Raw genomic sequence first — 10,770 nt, 5'->3', positions numbered from 1 at the left:
CGAATTTCAACATTTCTTATATATTTGAATGAGTTTGTATCTGACTTTGTCAGATATTGTCGATTTACATTCATTGAAGCCCATTGAAGTCGATTCTCACTTTGTGTTGATTGAAAATTTTCAAAGTCTATCTTCCTCATTTGAAGTCGAATTTCTCATATATTTGACTCTGACTCTGTCAGATACCGTCGATTTACATTCATTGAAGCCCATTGAGGTCGATTGTCACTTTGTGTTTATTGAAAATTTTCAAAGTCTATCTTCCTCATTTGAAGTCGAATTTCAACATTTCTCATATATTCAAATGAGTTCGCATCTAACTTTATCAGATATCGTCGATTAACATCCATTGAAGCCCATTGAAGTCGATTGCCACTTTGGGTTGATTGAAAATTTTTAAAGTCTATCTTCCTCATTTGAAGTCGAATTTCAACATTTCTCATATATTTAAATGAGTTCGCATCTAACTTTATCAGATATCGTCGATTAACATCCATTGAAGCCCATTGAAGTCGATTGTCACTTTGTGTTTATTGAAAATTTTCAAAGTCTATCTTCCTCATTCGAAGTCGAATTTCAACATTTCTTATATATTTGAGTGAGTTCGCATCTGACTTTATCAGATATCGTCGATTAACATCCATTGAAGCCCAGTGATGTCGATTGCCACTTTGGGTTGATTGAAAATTTTCAAAGTCTATCTCCTCATTTGAAGTCGATTTTCAACATTTCTCATATATATGAATGAGTTTGTATCTGACTTTGTCAGATATCGTCGATTTACATTCATTGAAGCCCATTGAAGTCGATTGTCACTTTGTGTTGATTGGAAATTTTCAAAGTCTATCTTCCTCATTTGAAGTCGAATTTCAACATTTCCTATATATTTAAATGAGTTCGCATCTAACTTTATCAGATATCGTCGATTAACATCCATTGAAGTCCATTGAAGTCGATTGCCACTTTGGGTTGATTGAAAATTTTCAAAGTCTATCTTCCTCATTTGAAGTCGAATTTCAACATTTCTCATATATTTAAATGAGTTCGCATCTAACTTTATCAGATATCGTCGGTTTACATTCATTGAAGCCCATTGAAGTCGATTCTCACTGTGTTGATTGAAAATTTTCAAAGTCTATCTTCCTCATTTGAAGTCGATTTTCAACATTTCTCATATATTTGAATGAGTTTGCATCTAACATTGTCAGATATCGTCGATTTACATCCATTGAAGCTCATTGAAGTCGATTGTCACTTTGTGTTGATTGAAAATTTTCAAAGTCTATCTTCCTCATTTGAAGTCGAATTTCATTATTTCTTATATATTTGAGTGAGTTCGCATCTGACTTTGTCAGATATCGTCGATTAACATCCATTGAAGCCCATTGAAGTCGATTGCCCTTTTGGGTTGATTGAAAATTTTCAAAGTCTATCTTCCTCATTTGAAGTCGAATTTCAACATTTCTCATATATTTGAATGAGTTTGTATCCAACTCTGTCAGATATCGTCGATTTACATTCATTGAAGCCCATTGAGGTCGATTGTCACATTGTGTTTATTGAAAATTTTCAGTCTATCTTCCTCATTTGAAGTCGAATTTCAACATTTCTCATATATTTGAATGAGTTCGCATCTAACTTTATCAAATATCGTCGATTTACATCCATTGAAGCCCATTGAAGTCGATTGCCCTTTTGGGTTGATTGAAAATTTTCAAAGTCTATCTTCCTCATTTGAAGTCGAATTTCAACATTTCTCATATATTTAAATGAGTTCGCATCTAACTTTATCAGATATCGTCGGTTTACATTCATTGAAGCCCATTGAAGTCGATTCTCACTGTGTTGATTGAAAATTTTCAAAGTCTATCTTCCTCATTTGAAGTCGATTTTCAACATTTCTCATATATTTGAATGAGTTTGCATCTAACATTGTCAGATATCGTCGATTTACATCCATTGAAGCTCATTGAAGTCGATTGTCACTTTGTGTTGATTGAAAATTTTCAAAGTCTATCTTCCTCATTTGAAGTCGAATTTCATTATTTCTTATATATTTGAGTGAGTTCGCATCTGACTTTGTCAGATATCGTCGATTAACATCCATTGAAGCCCATTGAAGTCGATTGCCCTTTTGGGTTGATTGAAAATTTTCAAAGTCTATCTTCCTCATTTGAAGTCGAATTTCAACATTTCTCATATATTTGAATGAGTTTGTATCCAACTCTGTCAGATATCGTCGATTTACATTCATTGAAGCCCATTGAGGTCGATTGTCACATTGTGTTTATTGAAAATTTTCAGTCTATCTTCCTCATTTGAAGTCGAATTTCAACATTTCTCATATATTTGAATGAGTTCGCATCTAACTTTATCAAATATCGTCGATTTACATCCATTGAAGCCCATTGAAGTCGATTGCCCTTTTGGGTTGATTGAAAATTTTCAAAGTCTATCTTCCCCATTTGAAGTCGAATTTCAACATTTCTCATATATTTAAATGAATTCGCATCTAACTTTATCAAATATCGTCGATTAACATCCATTGAAGCCCATTGAAGTCGATTGTCACTTTGTGTTTATTGAAAATTTTCAAAGTCTATCTTCCCCATTTGAAGTCGAATTTCAACATTTCTTATATATTTGAATGAGTTTGTATCTGACTTTGTCAGATATCGTCGATTTACATTCATTGAAGCCCATTGAAGTCGATTCTCACTTTGTGTTGATTGAAAATTTTCAAAGTCTATCTTCCTCATTTGAAGTCGAATTTCAACATTTCTTATATATTTGAGTGAGTTCGCATCTGACTTTGTCAGATATCGTCGATTAACATCCATTGAAGCCCATTGAAGTCGATTGCCCTTTTGGGTTGATTGAAAATTTTCAAAGTCTATCTTCCTCATTTGAAGTCGAATTTCAACATTTCTCATATATTTGAATGAGTTTGTATCCGACTCTGTCAGATATCGTCGATTTACATTCATTGAAGCCCATTGAGGTCGATTGTCACATTGTGTTTATTGAAAATTTTCAAAGTCTATCTTCCTCATTTGAAGTCGAATTTCAACATTTCTCATATATTTAAATGAGTTCGCATCTAACTTTATCAAATATCGTCGATTAACATCCATTGAAGCCCATTGAAGTCGATTGCCCTATTGGGTTGATTGAAAATTTTCAAAGTCTATCTTCCTCATTTGAAGTCGAATTTCAACATTTCTCATATAATTGAATGAGTTTGTATCCGACTCTGTCAGATATCGTCGATTTACTTTCATTGAAGCCCATTGAGGTCGATTGTCACATTGTGTTTATTGAAAATTTTCAAAGTCTATCTTCCTCATTTGAAGTCGAATTTCAACATTTCTCATATATTTAAATGAGTTCGCATCTAACTTTATCAAATATCGTCGATTAACATCCATTGAAGCCCATTGAAGTCGATTGCCCTTTTGGGTTGATTGAAAATTTTCAAAGTCTATCTTCCCCATTTGAAGTCGAATTTCAACATTTCTTATATATTTGAATGAGTTTGTATCTGACTTTGTCAGATATTGTCGATTTACATTCATTGAAGCCCATTGAAGTCGATTCTCACTTTGTGTTGATTGAAAATTTTCAAAGTCTATCTTCCTCATTTGAAGTCGAATTTCTCATATATTTGACTCTGACTCTGTCAGATACCGTCGATTTACATTCATTGAAGCCCATTGAGGTCGATTGTCACTTTGTGTTTATTGAAAATTTTCAAAGTCTATCTTCCTCATTTGAAGTCGAATTTCAACATTTCTCATATATTCAAATGAGTTCGCATCTAACTTTATCAGATATCGTCGATTAACATCCATTGAAGCCCATTGAAGTCGATTGCCACTTTGGGTTGATTGAAAATTTTTAAAGTCTATCTTCCTCATTTGAAGTCGAATTTCAACATTTCTCATATATTTAAATGAGTTCGCATCTAACTTTATCAGATATCGTCGATTAACATCCATTGAAGCCCATTGAAGTCGATTGTCACTTTGTGTTTATTGAAAATTTTCAAAGTCTATCTTCCTCATTCGAAGTCGAATTTCAACATTTCTTATATATTTGAGTGAGTTCGCATCTGACTTTATCAGATATCGTCGATTAACATCCATTGAAGCCCAGTGATGTCGATTGCCACTTTGGGTTGATTGAAAATTTTCAAAGTCTATCTCCTCATTTGAAGTCGATTTTCAACATTTCTCATATATTTGAATGAGTTTGTATCTGACTTTGTCAGATATCGTCGATTTACATTCATTGAAGCCCATTGAAGTCGATTGTCACTTTGTGTTGATTGGAAATTTTCAAAGTCTATCTTCCTCATTTGAAGTCGAATTTCAACATTTCCTATATATTTAAATGAGTTCGCATCTAACTTTATCAGATATCGTCGATTAACATCCATTGAAGTCCATTGAAGTCGATTGCCACTTTGGGTTGATTGAAAATTTTCAAAGTCTATCTTCCTCATTTGAAGTCGAATTTCAACATTTCTCATATATTTAAATGAGTTCGCATCTAACTTTATCAGATATCGTCGGTTTACATTCATTGAAGCCCATTGAAGTCGATTCTCACTGTGTTGATTGAAAATTTTCAAAGTCTATCTTCCTCATTTGAAGTCGATTTTCAACATTTCTCATATATTTGAATGAGTTTGCATCTAACATTGTCAGATATCGTCGATTTACATCCATTGAAGCTCATTGAAGTCGATTGTCACTTTGTGTTGATTGAAAATTTTCAAAGTCTATCTTCCTCATTTGAAGTCGAATTTCATTATTTCTTATATATTTGAGTGAGTTCGCATCTGACTTTGTCAGATATCGTCGATTAACATCCATTGAAGCCCATTGAAGTCGATTGCCCTTTTGGGTTGATTGAAAATTTTCAAAGTCTATCTTCCTCATTTGAAGTCGAATTTCAACATTTCTCATATATTTGAATGAGTTTGTATCCAACTCTGTCAGATATCGTCGATTTACATTCATTGAAGCCCATTGAGGTCGATTGTCACATTGTGTTTATTGAAAATTTTCAGTCTATCTTCCTCATTTGAAGTCGAATTTCAACATTTCTCATATATTTGAATGAGTTCGCATCTAACTTTATCAAATATCGTCGATTTACATCCATTGAAGCCCATTGAAGTCGATTGCCCTTTTGGGTTGATTGAAAATTTTCAAAGTCTATCTTCCTCATTTGAAGTCGAATTTCAACATTTCTCATATATTTAAATGAGTTCGCATCTAACTTTATCAGATATCGTCGGTTTACATTCATTGAAGCCCATTGAAGTCGATTCTCACTGTGTTGATTGAAAATTTTCAAAGTCTATCTTCCTCATTTGAAGTCGATTTTCAACATTTCTCATATATTTGAATGAGTTTGCATCTAACATTGTCAGATATCGTCGATTTACATCCATTGAAGCTCATTGAAGTCGATTGTCACTTTGTGTTGATTGAAAATTTTCAAAGTCTATCTTCCTCATTTGAAGTCGAATTTCATTATTTCTTATATATTTGAGTGAGTTCGCATCTGACTTTGTCAGATATCGTCGATTAACATCCATTGAAGCCCATTGAAGTCGATTGCCCTTTTGGGTTGATTGAAAATTTTCAAAGTCTATCTTCCTCATTTGAAGTCGAATTTCAACATTTCTCATATATTTGAATGAGTTTGTATCCAACTCTGTCAGATATCGTCGATTTACATTCATTGAAGCCCATTGAGGTCGATTGTCACATTGTGTTTATTGAAAATTTTCAGTCTATCTTCCTCATTTGAAGTCGAATTTCAACATTTCTCATATATTTGAATGAGTTCGCATCTAACTTTATCAAATATCGTCGATTTACATCCATTGAAGCCCATTGAAGTCGATTGCCCTTTTGGGTTGATTGAAAATTTTCAAAGTCTATCTTCCCCATTTGAAGTCGAATTTCAACATTTCTCATATATTTAAATGAATTCGCATCTAACTTTATCAAATATCGTCGATTAACATCCATTGAAGCCCATTGAAGTCGATTGTCACTTTGTGTTTATTGAAAATTTTCAAAGTCTATCTTCCCCATTTGAAGTCGAATTTCAACATTTCTTATATATTTGAATGAGTTTGTATCTGACTTTGTCAGATATCGTCGATTTACATTCATTGAAGCCCATTGAAGTCGATTCTCACTTTGTGTTGATTGAAAATTTTCAAAGTCTATCTTCCTCATTTGAAGTCGAATTTCTCATATATTTGACTCTGACTCTGTCAGATACCGTCGATTTACATTCATTGAAGCCCATTGAGGTCGATTGTCACTTTGTGTTTATTGGAAATTTTCAAAGTCTATCTTCCCCATTTGAAGTCGAATTTCAACATTTCTCATATATTCAAATGAGTTCGCATCTAACTTTATCAGATATCGTCGATTAACATCCATTGAAGCCCATTGAAGTCGATTGCCACTTTGGGTTGATTGAAAATTTTTAAAGTCTATCTTCCTCATTTGAAGTCGATTCTCAACATTTCTTATATATTTGAATGAGTTTGTATCTGACTTTGTCAGATATCGTCGATTTACATTCGTTGAAGCCCATTGAAGTCGATTCTCACTTTGTGTTGATTGAAAATTTTCAGTCTATCTTCCTCATTCGAAGTCGAATTTCAACATTTCTTATATATTTAAGTGAGTTCGCATCTGACTTTGTCAGATATCGTCGATTAACATCCATTGAAGCCCATTGATGTCGATTGCCACTTTGGGTTGATTGAAAATTTTCGAAGTCTATCTTCCTCATTTGAAGTCGAATTTCAACATTTCTTATTTATTTAAATGAGTTCGCATCTAACTTTATCAGATATCGTCGATTAACATCCATAGAAGCCCATTGAAGTCGATTGCCACTTTGGGTTGATTGAAAATTTTCAAAGTCTATCTTCCTCATTTGAAGTCGAATTTCAACATTTCTCATATATTTAAATGAGTTCGCATCTACCTTTATCAGATATCGTCGATTAACATCCATTGAAGCCTATTGAAGTCGATTCTCACTTTGTGTTGATTGAAAATTTTCAAAGTATATCTTCCTCATTTGAAGTCGAATTTCAACATTTCTTATATATTTGAATGAGTTTGTATCTGATTTTGTCAGATATCGTCGATTTACATTCATTGAAGCCCATTGAAGTCGATTCTCACTTTGTGTTGATTGAAAATTTTCAAAGTCTATCTTCCTCATTTGGAGTCGAATTTCATCATTTCTCATATATTTAAATGAGTTCGCATCTAACTTTATCAGATATCGTCGATTAACATCCATTGAAGCCCATTGAAGTCGATTGTCACTTTGTGTTGATTGAAAATTTTCAAAGTCTATCTTCCTCATTTGAAGTCTAATTTCAACATTTCTTATATATTTGAATGAGTTTGTATCTGACTTTGTCAGATATCGTCGATTTACATTCATTGAAGCCCATTGAAGTCGATTCTTACTTTGTGTTGATTGAAAATTTTCAAAGTCTATCTTCCTCATTTGAAGTCGAATTTCAACATTTCTCATATATTTAAATGAGTTCGCATCTAACTTTATCAGATATCGTCGATTAACATCCATTGAAGCCCATTGAAGTCGATTGTCACTTTGTGTTGATTGAAAATTTTCAAAGTCTATCTTCCTCATTTGAAGTCGAATTTCAACATTTCTTATATATTTAAATGAGTTCGCATCTAACTTTATCAGATATCGTCGATTAACATCCATTGAAGCCCATTGAAGTCGATTGTCACTTTGTGTTGATTGGAAATTTTCAAAGTCTATCTTCCTCATTTGAAGTCGAATTTCAACATTTCTTATATATTTGAGTGAGTTCGCATCTGACTTTGTCAGATATCGTCGATCAACATCCATTGAAGCTTATTGAAGTCGATTGCCACTTTGTGCTGATTGAAAATTTTCAAAGTCTATCTTCCTAATTTGCAGTCGAATTTCAACATTTCTTATATATTAGAATGAGATTGAATCTGACTTTGTCAGATATCGTCGATTTACATTCATTGAAGCCCATTGAGGTCGATTCTCACTTTGTGTTGATTGAAAATTTTCAAAGTCTATCTTCCTCATTTGAAGTCGATTCTCAACATTTCTCATATATATGAATGAGTTTGCATCTAACTTTGTCAGATATCGTCGATTTACATCCATTGAAGCCCATTGAAGTCGATTCTCACTTTGTGTTGATTGAAAATTTTCAAAGTCTATCTTCCTCATTTGAAGTCGATTCTCAACATTTCTCATATATATGAATGAGTTTGCATCTAACTTTATCAGATATCGTCGATTAACATCCATTGAAGCCCATTGAAGTCGATTGTCACTTTGTGTTTATTGAAAATTTTCAAAGTCTTTCTTCCTCATTTGAAGTCGAATTTCAACATTTCTTATATATTTGAGTGAGTTCGCATCTAACATTGTCAGATATCGTCGATTTACATCCATTGAAGCTCATTGAAGTCGATTGTCACTTTGTGTTGATTGAAAATTTTCAAAGTCTATCTTCCTCATTTGAAGTCGAATTTCATTATTTCTTATATATTTGAGTGAGTTCGCATCTGACTTTGTCAGATATCGTCGATTAACATCCATTGAAGCCCATTGAAGTCGATTGCCCTTTTGGGTTGATTGAAAATTTTCAAAGTCTATCTTCCTCATTTGAAGTCGAATTTCAACATTTCTCATATATTTGAATGAGTTTGTATCCAACTCTGTCAGATATCGTCGATTTACATTCATTGAAGCCCATTGAGGTCGATTGTCACATTGTGTTTATTGAAAATTTTCAGTCTATCTTCCTCATTTGAAGTCGAATTTCAACATTTCTCATATATTTGAATGAGTTCGCATCTAACTTTATCAAATATCGTCGATTTACATCCATTGAAGCCCACTGAAGTCGATTGCCCTTTTGGGTTGATTGAAAATTTTCAAAGTCTATCTTCCCCATTTGAAGTCGAATTTCAACATTTCTCATATATTTAAATGAATTCGCATCTAACTTTATCAAATATCGTCGATTAACATCCATTGAAGCCCATTGAAGTCGATTGTCACTTTGTGTTTATTGAAAATTTTCAAAGTCTATCTTCCCCATTTGAAGTCGAATTTCAACATTTCTTATATATTTGAATGAGTTTGTATCTGACTTTGTCAGATATCGTCGATTTACATTCATTGAAGCCCATTGAAGTCGATTCTCACTTTGTGTTGATTGAAAATTTTCAAAGTCTATCTTCCTCATTTGAAGTCGAATTTCTCATATATTTGACTCTGACTCTGTCAGATACCGTCGATTTACATTCATTGAAGCCCATTGAGGTCGATTGTCACTTTGTGTTTATTGAAAATTTTCAAAGTCTATCTTCCCCATTTGAAGTCGAATTTCAACATTTCTCATATATTCAAATGAGTTCGCATCTAACTTTATCAGATATCGTCGATTAACATCCATTGAAGCCCATTGAAGTCGATTGCCACTTTGGGTTGATTGAAAATTTTTAAAGTCTATCTTCCTCATTTGAAGTCGATTCTCAACATTTCTTATATATTTGAATGAGTTTGTATCTGACTTTGTCAGATATCGTCGATTTACATTCGTTGAAGCCCATTGAAGTCGATTCTCACTTTGTGTTGATTGAAAATTTTCAGTCTATCTTCCTCATTCGAAGTCGAATTTCAACATTTCTTATATATTTAAGTGAGTTCGCATCTGACTTTGTCAGATATCGTCGATTAACATCCATTGAAGCCCATTGATGTCGATTGCCACTTTGGGTTGATTGAAAATTTTCGAAGTCTATCTTCCTCATTTGAAGTCGAATTTCAACATTTCTCATTTATTTAAATGAGTTCGCATCTAACTTTATCAGATATCGTCGATTAACATCCATAGAAGCCCATTGAAGTCGATTGCCACTTTGGGTTGATTGAAAATTTTCAAAGTCTATCTTCCTCATTTGAAGTCGAATTTCAACATTTCTCATATATTTAAATGAGTTCGCATCTAACTTTATCAGATATCGTCGATTAACATCCATTGAAGCCTATTGAAGTCGATTCTCACTTTGTGTTGATTGAAAATTTTCAAAATATATCTTCCTCATTTGAAGTCGAATTTCAACATTTCTTATATATTTGAATGAGTTTGTATCTGATTTTGTCAGATATCGTCGATTTACATTCATTGAAGCCCATTGAAGTCGATTCTCACTTTGTGTTGATTGAAAATTTTCAAAGTCTATCTTCCTCATTTGGAGTCGAATTTCATCATTTCTCATATATTTAAATGAGTTCGCATCTAACTTTATCAGATATCGTCGATTAACATCCATTGAAGCCCATTGAAGTCGATTGTCACTTTGTGTTGATTGAAAATTTTCAAAGTCTATCTTCCTCATTTGAAGTCTAATTTCAACATTTCTTATATATTTGAATGAGTTTGTATCTGACTTTGTCAGATATCGTCGATTTACATTCATTGAAGCCCATTGAAGTCGATTCTCACTTTGTGTTGATTGAAAATTTTCAAAGTCTATCTTCCTCATTTGAAGTCGAATTTCTCATATATTTGACTCTGACTCTGTCAGATACCGTCGATTTACATTCATTGAAGCCCATTGAGGTCGATTGTCACTTTGTGTTTATTGAAAATTTTCAAAGTGTATCTTCCCCATTTGAAGTCGAATT

The sequence above is a fragment of the Diorhabda sublineata genome, chromosome 6 (genome assembly GCF_026230105.1).
Source record: "Diorhabda sublineata isolate icDioSubl1.1 chromosome 6, icDioSubl1.1, whole genome shotgun sequence".
NCBI lineage: Eukaryota > Metazoa > Arthropoda > Insecta > Coleoptera > Chrysomelidae > Diorhabda > Diorhabda sublineata.
The sequence above is the reverse complement of the archived record's forward strand: the minus strand, read 5'-3'. Positions refer to the sequence as shown.